This window comes from Lathyrus oleraceus, chromosome 7, assembly GCF_024323335.1.
Source record: "Lathyrus oleraceus cultivar Zhongwan6 chromosome 7, CAAS_Psat_ZW6_1.0, whole genome shotgun sequence".
Taxonomy (NCBI): domain Eukaryota; kingdom Viridiplantae; phylum Streptophyta; class Magnoliopsida; order Fabales; family Fabaceae; genus Lathyrus; species Lathyrus oleraceus.
Window position 1 is genome coordinate 402,882,573 of NC_066585.1, and position 12,802 is coordinate 402,895,374.

Consider the following 12,802-nt stretch of genomic DNA (forward strand, 5'->3'; position numbering starts at 1 on the left):
AGTTAAGGAAGCTAGCATCTTTTGTATTAGATCCCTTGGACTTCAAACAACGCCATGGGAAGCTTCTATCTATCTTGTCTGCTGATGTGGTTGAAGGACTTTTGAGTGTACTAGTGCAGTTCTATGATCCTCTCTATCGCTTTTTCACTTTTCCATATTTTTAGCTTGTGTCTACATTGGAGGAGTATTCCCATCTCTATGGGATACCTGTTTCTAGTATGGTGACTTTTAGTGGATTAGAAGAGATTCCCCGATCTCATCTTATTGCTGAAGCTCTTCACTTAAAGAAGTCTGAGATAAAGGCTCATTGGGTGAAGAAAGGAGGATTGTTTGGGTTGCCATCTAATTTCCTCATCAAGGAAGCTATATTTGTGTTGCTCATTTATGGATTAGCTTTATTCCCTAACATTGATGGTTCTATTGATGTTAATCTCATTAGACTTTTCTTGATTGGGAATCATGTGCCTACTTTGTTAGGTGATATGTATTTCTCTTTGCATCTAAGGAATTCTAAAGGTGGTGGAACCATTGTCTGTTGCATTCCTCTTCTGTACAAGTGGTTTATTTCTATAGCGGGGTATTCATTACCATTAGAGATATTAACTAAATCCAAGGTAAACCATACAAGTCGAGTCACCACCGCACTTCTATTTATCCACAGGAATGGTTAGAAAGCGAACAAAAACCTAAAAGTTTTATCGAATCAAAAACTAGTAAAAATGTCAGAGATCGGGGTAAGGGGGTTGGTTATGCAATGGGAAGGTGTTAAGCACCCAAAACATCCTAGGTACTCCTAGGGAGCCCTTTTCACATTTGTTGTAAGGTTGGTATTTTGTGAAAGTTTAGTTGTGCAAACATGATTGAAGAGATGAGAAAAGAATGTACAAGTTTATTTACGTTTTATGTTTGGATGGATAAACCTATTGCCTACGTACCATCTTTAAAAAGATTAGGATCAAAACCTCGTAGTTCGGGGTAAAAATCTCAAAATGACTTGGTGAATTGATTGGTCCAAAAGCCTTAAGGTCTTTTGTTATCCAAGGGAGAAAACTCAACCTAAAACCACAAATCGACCATGTGAGGATAACTTCAACATGCTAGTGAGGGGTTAACCTTATAATAAGCATGGAAGACTCATTGTTCATCACTAAGGATATAGGTGAGTATTACATCTACCTCCAGAATAACTCAAACCTAATAGCTAAAGGTTATGAAAAAAGTTTGATTAAGGAAGTGGCCATTGAAACCACAAAAGACATTTGAATGGGTTATATTTACCAATTAGAAGTATGTACAAAATGGTCAATGTTGATTTAAAGGTTCAATTCCAAATAAGTGTTATGAAAAGAAAGTTGGAAAATCAAAAGCATAAGGTTGAGGTTTCTAATGTTGAAAACAAGTTTTAGATGTTTGCACAAAAGTTTGGCTTGGGTTAGAGTGGAGAGAAGGAGAAGAATGGCTAAATCCTAAACATACAAGAGGTGAGGGGAAAGAGAACAAAACCACACAAGGAGTTCCTCTCTTGAGATCATAGTGATGATCCAAGTAGCTCCCATCCTTTGGAATAAGCAATCACAAAGCAATAACTCAAACAATCAACAATCAATGAATCCTTGGAAAGACTCCTCAATGCATCTTGAATCTCTCTCTCTTAGGAGCTCATGGTAATGGTTCCTCAATGTGGATCAAGTTTTAATTTAAGCATTCTAAAGGCAGGAGGCCTAGTTGCTCTTTGACATTTAAGCACTCTAAAGGCATGAGGCCTAGTTGCTCTTCAAATTCCATTTGCTTGGGTAAGGTCCTAAATTCTAAGTCCATTTTGTCCAATTCTTTGCATTTGATTCACACCAAACAGACAAACACAAGCACAAAAGATATATACACAATTATATACCCAAGTGGGCAAAAGACAAATGGCATTAACATAAACATGTGCTCCAATGAGAAAAAGGAAAAAGCAAATGAATAATATGTGCAAGAATGGTAAATTGCATAAAAGTAGAGTGCATAAAATAACTGTTAATTGTTAGTGGTTAATAGTTAGTGTGCCATAACGCAAATTTAGCGCTATGTTAAGCAATCGTAATTGGACTTATGTAGAAGTCACAACTATCTGAGGCCGGTCAATAATAATGTAGGCAACAACACAAGTTAGAAGTCTTGATTAGTGAACCAAGTTCCAACAACTTGCCATGCCAAAAAGAAGAAGAGAATTGATCTTGTATTGGTTTAAGCCTTTTGCATGATTTAGAAAACAACATATCCTTAATGAAAAGTTATTCACTTGATCAATTGATCAAGATGAATTAGATTTGGATCAAGGAAGATTAAGTCTCCCTAATCAATGCTAACTTATCAACCTTCAACTCATTGATCAAAAAGAAAAAAAGAAGGAGAAGAAGAAGGAGATGGATAATGGAAATAAGAATGGCAAAAATACAAATGCATTAAATGAAATAAAATGTACCAATCATCATATGTTAACCAATAACATTGAAAGTCAAAGTCAAACAATCAAAAACAGAAGTGGGATGAAGATTGGAAGTCAAGAAATGAACAAAATATTTTTTGGCATTTTTAAATATTTAAAATTAAACTTGAATTAAAAATAAAAGAAAGGTCAAACTTCAAAATTACTTCAAATCAACCTTGAAAGGTCTAAGTAATTTATCCCAAGTTCAACAAGGTCAAACAAAGTTTGACAAAAAAATTCAGCATTTTTAAAAGTTAGAAACTATTTTTAATCAATTAAAAATGAATAAAAATAACCTAATTGAACTAAAACCTCAAATAAATCTCATATCAATTAAAAAATTGATGAGATTTTTTTTCATAGATTCATCATCATTCAAATAGGTTAGGAAAATATTTTTGTATTTTTTGAATATAAAAAACTATTTAAAATGAATTAAAAACAGCCAGAAAAGAGAAAATTCACAAAAAATATCAAATGACAAAATAAAAATATTAAAAATCATTTTAAGAAACTAGAAATTATTTGGAGACTAATGCAATTGGTCCCATATTTTTTGGATTAAAAATGAGAGAGTTATGAATTTTTGAAATAAAAAGGAATTAAAGAAAATAAAATCAGAAATTAAAAATGTGGAAAATCAGGAAGCGTTGGATCACGTTCATTAATTGACGTGGCCAATCTGATGGTCCTAAAGCGCACGCTGATGGTGAAACTTGGTCAAACGCGTCACACAAAGAATTAAAAAAAGTCATAACATCCAAAGGCTGAGATTGAATCTGGAGATGAGATCCAACGATCCAGATTCAACCTGGCAATGGACGGTCACCGGAGCCACCTTCTTCTCTGGTGAGCTTCCAAATTCCGGCCAGATTTGCAGGTTTTCAAACTTTCACCATTTTGCACGATCCTTATACCAAAATGAAGCTGGGGTGATGTACATCACCCCTGTAACCTTGAATCACACTCAAGATTCCTATAGGTTGAGAAATCTGAGGTGGAAGATTCAGGTATGAAAAATGCAGATCAAAGAAAAACAAAATTGAAGCTACCACTAGTTTGCCTCTCAAGTGAGGACTTCAGAAAACACTTTGGCAAGGAAAATAGATCAAAGAAATGAGAGATTCGAAGCAAATAAGTTTGAACAACAACCTTTGAAGTGTAGCTTTACAGGTCTTGATCCACTCCAAATCTTTTGTGCAATGTGTTCTTGAGGTAATAAGGAAGCAAGGCTTAGGAATTTAAATTCAGAGATCAACAAATGAAGTTGAAATCTGAACTATAAAATTGAAATGGAAAACTCAGAATTCCTTTAATGGAGGTTGGGATTTCACTTGTGCAGAGCTTCAGGCGCCATTAGGTTGGTTTTTGAAGAGAATGAAGCATGCTATTTATAGCCAAGACTGATGCAAGCAAGGAGAAAATTCGTGTGCATGGAACTTGGACTCTTCATGCATGGGCCTGTACAGGCGCGTGCAAAGCCCAAAAATGGATGAAAATGCAAGCTGAACTCAAATGCCAATGGTTTGAACGTGTGATTAGAGCTGCATTGGCTTGTGCATGAAGTTATGATGTGAATCCCATAATTGAACCTAAACATTCACCTCTTCGAAAATGCCAATTAGAAAATCCAAACATAAGCATGTGGGTAATGGTTGGAAAGGTCTTGATCTAAGGAACAATTGTTATGTTGGGCAAAAATTCATTTGAAGTGTGTAAATTGGTGAATTTTGAGTTTAAAGTGTAATGTGCAAAACATGTCAAGGCAAGGTTTCCAAATTTGGCCAATGTTCAAGCCCCTCTGGTTTGATGATGAAAGCCTTAAAAGAAAAAACCTTAAACATAAAAGTTGTATATATTCTCAATACAATAAAAATGGACTTAAATTTTGTATCATTTGGATTTTTTATGAAAGAGTTATAGGCACTTGAAGTTGGACCTTTTTGCCTTTCAATGCATTTGGTCCAAAAGGACCTATAATGTCTTGCATTATCACATATATTTCCTTTGAGATTTTGAAATTTTGTTAAACATAACATTTTAATTAGACATATTAAGCTTTACAATTACTTTGATCCCACCTTAAAATCATAAAAAATGAATGAGTTGTGTCCTTGGGAATTTGACCCAAAATTAGGGTTTCAGTCAAAATGACCTATAATGTCTTGGAATGGATGATGACCTTACAAGCTTCAAATCAATTTTTAATGAACATTAAAGTTGTTCATGTTGTCCTTAAGAACATTTTTGCTTTTGGAATCATCTCCATTTGACCAACACATAAAAAGTTAGGTCTCAGTGTATTTCAAAATAGTCAGATGAATTGACTGATCAACTTCTCAAGTCCATGACTCAAATCTTGATGAATTGATGATTTATGAAACTCAAATAATTTCAAATATGAATTAAATGATGAATTAAAGAACTTCCCTTGATTTTATTTGACCATGGGCTGAGGTTGCTTCAAGAGCAAGGCATTATGGTGCACAGATGAATTAGGGTTTCTTTGGGGAACAAACCTCAAACCCTTTGACTTGCTTTGATCAAAATGATGAGTTGAGATGCTAGGGAGGCATATCTGATGGATGAGAGATTTAGGAACCATTACCTTGCTTGCTTTCATCTTCTCTTGGCCATATCTTTGCACCAGTGATCTCCTAGGAGCTTTTAGACCTTGTGATTGCTCAAGCTACAAACAAAGGATGTTAGTGACATATTTTTATGCTTTTGGTTAGTAAACAAAATAAGAAAAGCAATGATATACAATTCAAGCATGCCTGGTGATCTCAAACCACTCTCAAGAAGTCCCACTCAAAGGCCAAGGGAATCAAGATGCTAATGATCCTTGAGGCAATGCAAGTGCAATGTTATGATGCCATGAGGGATCTTAGGGACAAAGTTGGGGTCTTACAGATGCCCCTATTTAAGGTCATTCTAGCCGGAGAAGTGAAGGTTAAAATCTTCGTCTCGACGGGGTAGAATGGGCTTAAATAATAGCAAAGAGACGAATTTTGGTCCCTAAGAGACCTCATGATGCGAATGTATGCATGCAAACGGTAATACTCTGCGGGGATATATGTCCGCAAAGAAAGAAAGAGACCAGGAACAATTGAAGATCCACTAGAGTAACATACTCATAAATGGAACAGAGACTCTACTGGGGAGTAAAAGGATAAAGATGCGTGAGCAGGCCACGACTTGAAATTTGCTGAGACACGGAGAGAATCCATGGAATAAATCAATAGAAGGACTCGAGCTGACTCGAAGATGCATGTATTGGGGAACATGCCAATACAGCCAAAAATTATCCACAACGGACACTTTGGATAAAAATCCGGACTCAGGTGGAGGATGTCCACTAAGGACTCAGCTGAGGAAAATCCCAACAGAAACCTCCTGGGGAAGCAACGGGATGAGGTATTACCGGTTACTGGGTAATAAGCTCAAAGAGACGTGTGATCTGAACACCGGTATCAGGGTGAGAGATACAACACGCTCAGGAAGAATGAATATCTAAGACCGATATAAGGGTGAGAGATATCAAACATCCCAAACGCCTGAGGAAGACCTAAAAGGTATATTTCAACTCAGGGATTCCGACTCCACAGGGGACAAAAAGTCATAATAGGGAGCAGAAGGAGGGAACACCAGGGATGCCGGTTACTGGGCATATAATAGGTGACCGACCAAAACGTGAATTGGGGAATATTCCCAAGACACTCATCATCCAAAAGAGGGCTGAAAGAAAACTTGATTATAGGATGGTCATTCGATTTCCAAAACAGGGATACGAATCTTACTCGACTGGGGAAGAACAAAAGGCTTCGACCAAAGAGTGCATGAGATATATTATCTATTACCGTCAGAACATAGATAACATACTCGCATGGAAGATTATCTACAACCGGTTACTGGGTTATGTAGCGGTGTATTCGTCACTTTATGATTTATTGACAAAATCAAAAGCAAAGCATACAAAGAATCGAGTCGCCACCGCACTTTTATTTATCCAAAGGAATGGCTAAAAAGCGAACAAAAGCCTAAGAAGTTTTACACATAGAAAACTAATGAAAAGATCAGAGAGTCTGGGTAAGGGGTTAATTACCCAATGGGAAGGTGTTAGGCACCCAAAACGTCCTAGGTACTCCTAGGGAGCCCTTTTCACACTTGTTGTATGAAATGTTTATTTGTTATAAAAATATTTATTGTGCAAACATGATTGGGAAGATGAGAAAAGAATATACAATTTTATTATTTTTGTGTTTGAACGGATGAACCCGTTGCCTACGTACCTTTCCATGGAAGGTAAGGATCAAAACGCCGTAGTTCGGCTAAAAAATTTCCAAAATATGAGTGGGTTCATTATAAAACAAAAGCCCTAAGGTCTTTCGTTACCCACGGGAGAAAACTCAACCTTATACAAACAACAAGTCCACCATGTGAGAAAAGCTTCAACTTGCTAGTGAGGGGTTAACCCTATAATAAGCAAGGAAGTCTTACAATTCAATCACTAAGGACAAGAAGGTGAGATTAATATCAACCAACTAGGATAAATCAAACCTATGGCTAATGTATGAGAACTTATCAAGAATGGACAAAGCCACAAAACAATTGAATGAGTTGGATTAACCAATTAGGATTTATTCACAAAAGAGTGGTCAAAGTATGATTAGAATTCAATTCAAAGAAGTATTATGAAATGGAGTTTGAAAAATCAAAGGCCTAAGCCTAGGTTTCTAATTTGAAAAGAAATGAAAATGTTTGCACAATATTTTCCAAGTTTGAGATCAACATGCAAATGGAGGTTTAAAGAAACAAAAGGTTGGGAGGGTGAGGAAGTGTAAAACTTCTTAGATGTTCACCTCTTGAAATCATATGTAGATGATTCAAGTAATTCCTTTGGAATAAGGCAACAATGCAAGTAAGCAAATGAAAAATGGATACCGGATGCCAATCAATGGACTTATACCAATCTCCTAAACAAACAATGATACCGGATGCCAATCAATGGACTTATACCAATCTCACAAACAAACATGGATACCGGATACCAATCAATGGATTTACACCAATCTCCTAAAACAAAACAATGATACCAGATGCCAATCAATGGACTTACACTAGTCTCCCACCATATCATAGGAACAACTACCAAGTAATGGACTTATGCTTGTCTCCTCCATGGACAAAGCAAAATGCTATAAAGCAAAGTTTATGAAATGATATACAAATGATGATGATAAATGCACAAAGGAAAACTCAAGCAACTATGCACAGATGAATCAAGTAAGCAGACAAACAAGTCAATTAGCACACACTATATACAATCAATTAGGCTCAAGCAAGGTTAGACTTTAAAGTCAATTGGAATGGGGTATGTTGTGCTATTAACCCTAACATTGAGAGTTAGGGTGAAGCAGATGAAATGGAGATGAGGGGTGTGCCTCATAGCTCTTATCCCTGGCCTGGGAGAGCTTTAAACAATAGAATGTGTGGGAGTTCAGAAAGTTGGAACTCTTCTCCACAAGTGATTTGACTCTATAAGATCTTGGGTTGATATCCACAATGCATCAACATGTTATGTGAGCAAAGGGATGACACACTGAATAGTAGGAGATAGACTACACATCTCTTTTATCTACCAATTGCCTCATAAGAGGACTTTTCCTGCTTGTCACAAAGAGTAAACAATCACAAGCATTGCCTCTTAAGGAGGAGTTCAGACAGGTGCCTGTCCACATAACAGGGCAGGTCTTCCAGACTACATGAAGAAGAGAGGTTATACCTAAGTGGTTAAGCAACCAAGCAAAAACAAGTTCAAAGTGAACTTAAGCAACTTATGTACCTGTGGAAACATCAAACAAATCATTACCACTATACAGACAAGCAACCAACAGTTAATATCAACAGTCAAACCCAATAAGCAAAGGGCATAAGCCACAAGTCAAGCTCAAATGAGTTAACAACCCTACAAAACACACAATGTTAGTATCCAAAGGCAAACATCAAATGCTCAAATGATGGAGCATCATGACCCATATAACTTGGATGTTTAACCTGAAATCAAAGCTTAAACATGAGAGACAAACCACTAGGTCAAAGCCTAGGGTCAAAGATGGAGAAAAAATTCAAAACAGAAGCTGAAAATTAACATGAATCAACTTCAAACAATCAAGAACACAATCCAAAAAGTCTCACATCAATATCAATTACCAGAAGTATTTCATGATCAATTGAAGTTCAAGACTATTTTAAAGCACAAATGTGACCAACCAGAATGAAAAATCCCAATCAAATCAGAAATCAATCAAATAATTCCCAGAAAGTTCAGGCTCAATCACAACATTCATAATATGCATCATGCAAAAAATCAGAGCAATTGGAATTCATTAGGCATGGAAATCACATCACATAAGATGAACAAGCAAAGGTGTGACACAAATTGTCACACCTACCTTAACATGAACATAAAACAGCAACTACAAATGGTAAAAGTACCAAATTAACACCAAAATATCAAGCCATGAGTCTAGTTTCAACATGTAAATTTTCAGATTCATTGGATAAAAACTCAGCATTTCACAAAAGATATGGCAAGGCAATGTCAAGATATGATACATGTACAAGAACCCTAGGGCAAAACAAAAACCAGCCAACCACAATTCATGGAAAAATAACCAAAAAATAATAGGCAGAAACTGTGACATCATGCAAAAAAACCACATATTTTTTGGAGCAATTTTCAATTTAATATGAATTTATGAAGATGAAGAAAAATTAAAAAAAAGGCATATGAAGCATGGATGAATATATGGAGGGAAAATAAATAATATGTGAATCATTTGAATTTTTGACACAGCCAGGAATCGAATAGGGAAACATTTTGAAATTGGCGCCAGGACCATATGCTGCGTTTCATTAAAAATTGCCTTGGCCAATCAGAACGCCGCATGAGCGTTCCATGCAACCAGTGAAATTGAAGCCCTAACGAACACCTAAAGCAACGGAAACGCGTGGTACTTGGATCAAAAAAACCGTTCTCAAAAGCCTGAATCATCTTCTTCACACAACCACGCATATGAACAGTAATTCAACAAGAACATGATGAACAAATTTTCCAGATCCTAAAACTAAGCACATGTACATGTAGCATAAACATCAAGGATCATGAATCAACTATTGGCTAAGCATGGATCATCGTATATCATGAGGATCGAACAAAACAAGATTCATCATCAAACTTTTAAACAGTCAAATCTCAATGAATATGGCATGGATTTTAGTGATTCAAAGCTCAGATTAACCACAACAACATGATCTACAACATTAGCATAAGAAATTTGAGAAAAGAGAGAATCAATTTCGTGACCTCTTGAAGAGCAGCTTTGGAATTCAATGGAATCAGGCCTTGCAATGCTTCAATCTTCCTCTAGCAAGCTTGTACAAGTGTTTGGAAGAGATCTTGAGGTTCAATGGTTCTTGATTCGAGCAGAATTTGATTTCACCATGGATGAGTTCAAGCTCCAAGCGGCTCCAATGTGCACGAATTCATGTGATTCCAAGTCCAATAATGATCAATGATGCTTCAGAGTGATGAATCAAGTAGTGGGTTGTGCTTTGGTTTGAAGAAATGTGAAGAAAATTTGAGAGAAAAAGTTTGGTATTCTAGATCTAGATCTAAAAATTGTGATGTTGTTTTTGCAGAAACAGTTAGGATTTACTATATATATGCTGTGTTAATCATCCCTTAATCATGTTTAAGCAATTGGAAAAGTGGATTAGCAAAATGATGGTGTAAGTGCAAATTAGAAAATTCACCTCATGCATGAAATGCATGGTGAATAGTGCACGAAAATCCAATCCAAATTCACTTAAAATCCTGTTTTGGAGCTATTAGCAATGATAGAATGTTCAAATAATTAGCCAATTTTAAACTTTAATTTTCCCTCCAAAAATTAAGTGAATTTGCACATGATTTTGTGATGGTAATTGATGTAATGCAATGCATGATTTGGAAAGTAGAAGTCAAAATGAGAATTTAGCAAAAAGAACCACTTGAATTGGAGCTTTGGTTGAGAAGTTATGCACATTTGAATCTCCATGTACACCTTGCCATGTTTTGATCATATCTCCTTAACCACACATGAGAAACTGATGATCTTGGACTTTTTGGAAATGGGAGAGAAAGATACAACTTTCATGTTCAACAAAATTTCATTTGAAGCATTTTTGGTGATGTAATTTGAAGTTGAAGTTAGGTTAAAACCTTTCCATTTTTGGCAATTTTGAATTATAGGTCACTTTCTATTTTTGGAAAGTTTTGACCTGACTTTATTTTCTTCAATGTTGATGTTTGAAATGTCAAATGAGACTTGTTTGAACATTAATGAAGTATTTCTAATCACTTCCCACCTCCAAATCCAACAGTTGACTGAGCTGTTGACTTTCTAGGCTTTCAGTTGACCTGGCAATGTTCTGATGAAATTCAAGCCTCTACCACTTGGGATTTTGATTCAAAATGGTGTCATAGCTCATATGAACTCTGGATAATGATTGTGGGGTCCAAATTCTCAAGAATGGCCACCATCTATGGCTTAATGAATGCCTTTGACTACTTTGACTGTTGATTGCTTCATCTGCAAGACAAGGGTTAGATGACATATTTTTGTACTTTTGGTTAGTGATAAAAAAGAAATGCAATGAAATACAAATGCAAAACATGCTTGGTGATCAAAAAAACCACTCTCAAAAGGATAACCAACCCACAGGGAAGGAAAGCAAGGTGCACAAGGATCCTTGAGGCAATGATATGGTATGATATGATGCCATGAGGGATCTTAGGGACAAAATTGGGGTCTTACAGATGCCCCTATTTAAGGTCATTCTAGCCGGAGAAGTGAAGTTTAGAAATCTTCATCTCGACGCGGTAGAATGGGCTTAAATAACAGTAATGAGACAAATTTTGGTCCCTAAGAGACCTCATGATGCAAATGTATGCATGCAAAAGAACAAAACTTTGTGGGAGAAAAGACGATCCATCGGAGTAATACACTCACTAGGAACAGAGACTCTAACAGGACTCTCATGGGGATAAGAAAAAGAAAAAAGAATGCGCAAGCAAGACACGATTTTGAATTAGGGAACAAACTGACACTACGCGAACAAGACACGACTTTGGATTAGAGACCTCACTGGGGAGTAAAGGACTCAAACTGGGGAAAATAAGAATTCCAAAGGAAAACACATCCATTGGAAAGACTCAAGCTGACTCAAATTATCCACAAAGGATACCTCGGATAAAAATCCGGACTCGGACTGGGGAAAAGATTCACAAAGAACCTCCCTGCCGGGGAAAATTGCATATATTGGGGAAAACGCCAATACAACACCGGGGTAAAGATCACCACAAGAAACTCCATTGGAGAGGGTCTAACAAAAAGACTCTCCTGGAGAAGCAACAAAGAATGAGGTGTTACCGGTATAAGGGTAACAAACTCAGGAAGAATGAATATCTAAGACCGGTATAAGGGTGAGAGATATCAATCAACCAAACATCTGAAAAGGACCTGAAAAAAGGTATATCAACTCAGGAAAATCTGACTCCACAGGGGGACCGAGGTCATAATAGGGAGCAGAAAGGAAGGAACACCAGGGATACCGATTACTGGGTATATAATAGGTGACCGACCAAAGCGTGAATTGGTATATATGCCAAAACACTCATCATCCGAAAGGAGGGCTTGAAAAAGCAAATCGACTTACATGATGGACATTCGAATCCACAACGGGAAAACGAATCTTACTCAACTGGGGACACAAACCCAAAGAGCGCATGAGATATAATATCCATTACCGTCAGAACATGGATAGTATACTCGCATGAGATATATTATCTATTACCGTCAGAACGTAGACAATACACTCGCATGGAAGGAAACACCAGGGATACCGGTTACTGGGTATATAATAGGTGACCTATCGAAAACGTGAATTGGTATATATGCCAAAACACTCATCATCCAAAACACAAACTTGTTAAAGGATGGATATTCGATTCTACAAAGAATACGAATCTTACTCCGCTGGGGAAAATCAACAAAGGATTTCAACCAAAGAGCGAAAGAGATATATCATTCATTACCGTCAGAACGTGAATAATACACTCGAAAAGGAAGAGACATCAGAGATACCGGTTACTGGGTATATAATAGGTGATCAACCCAAAAAGAGAGACAATCGATACCAACAACAACAGGGTAAACGAAAGATAAATCACAGGGGATAAATTGCAAACATCCGACAATTATCCAAGAAACAAAGAATATTCGA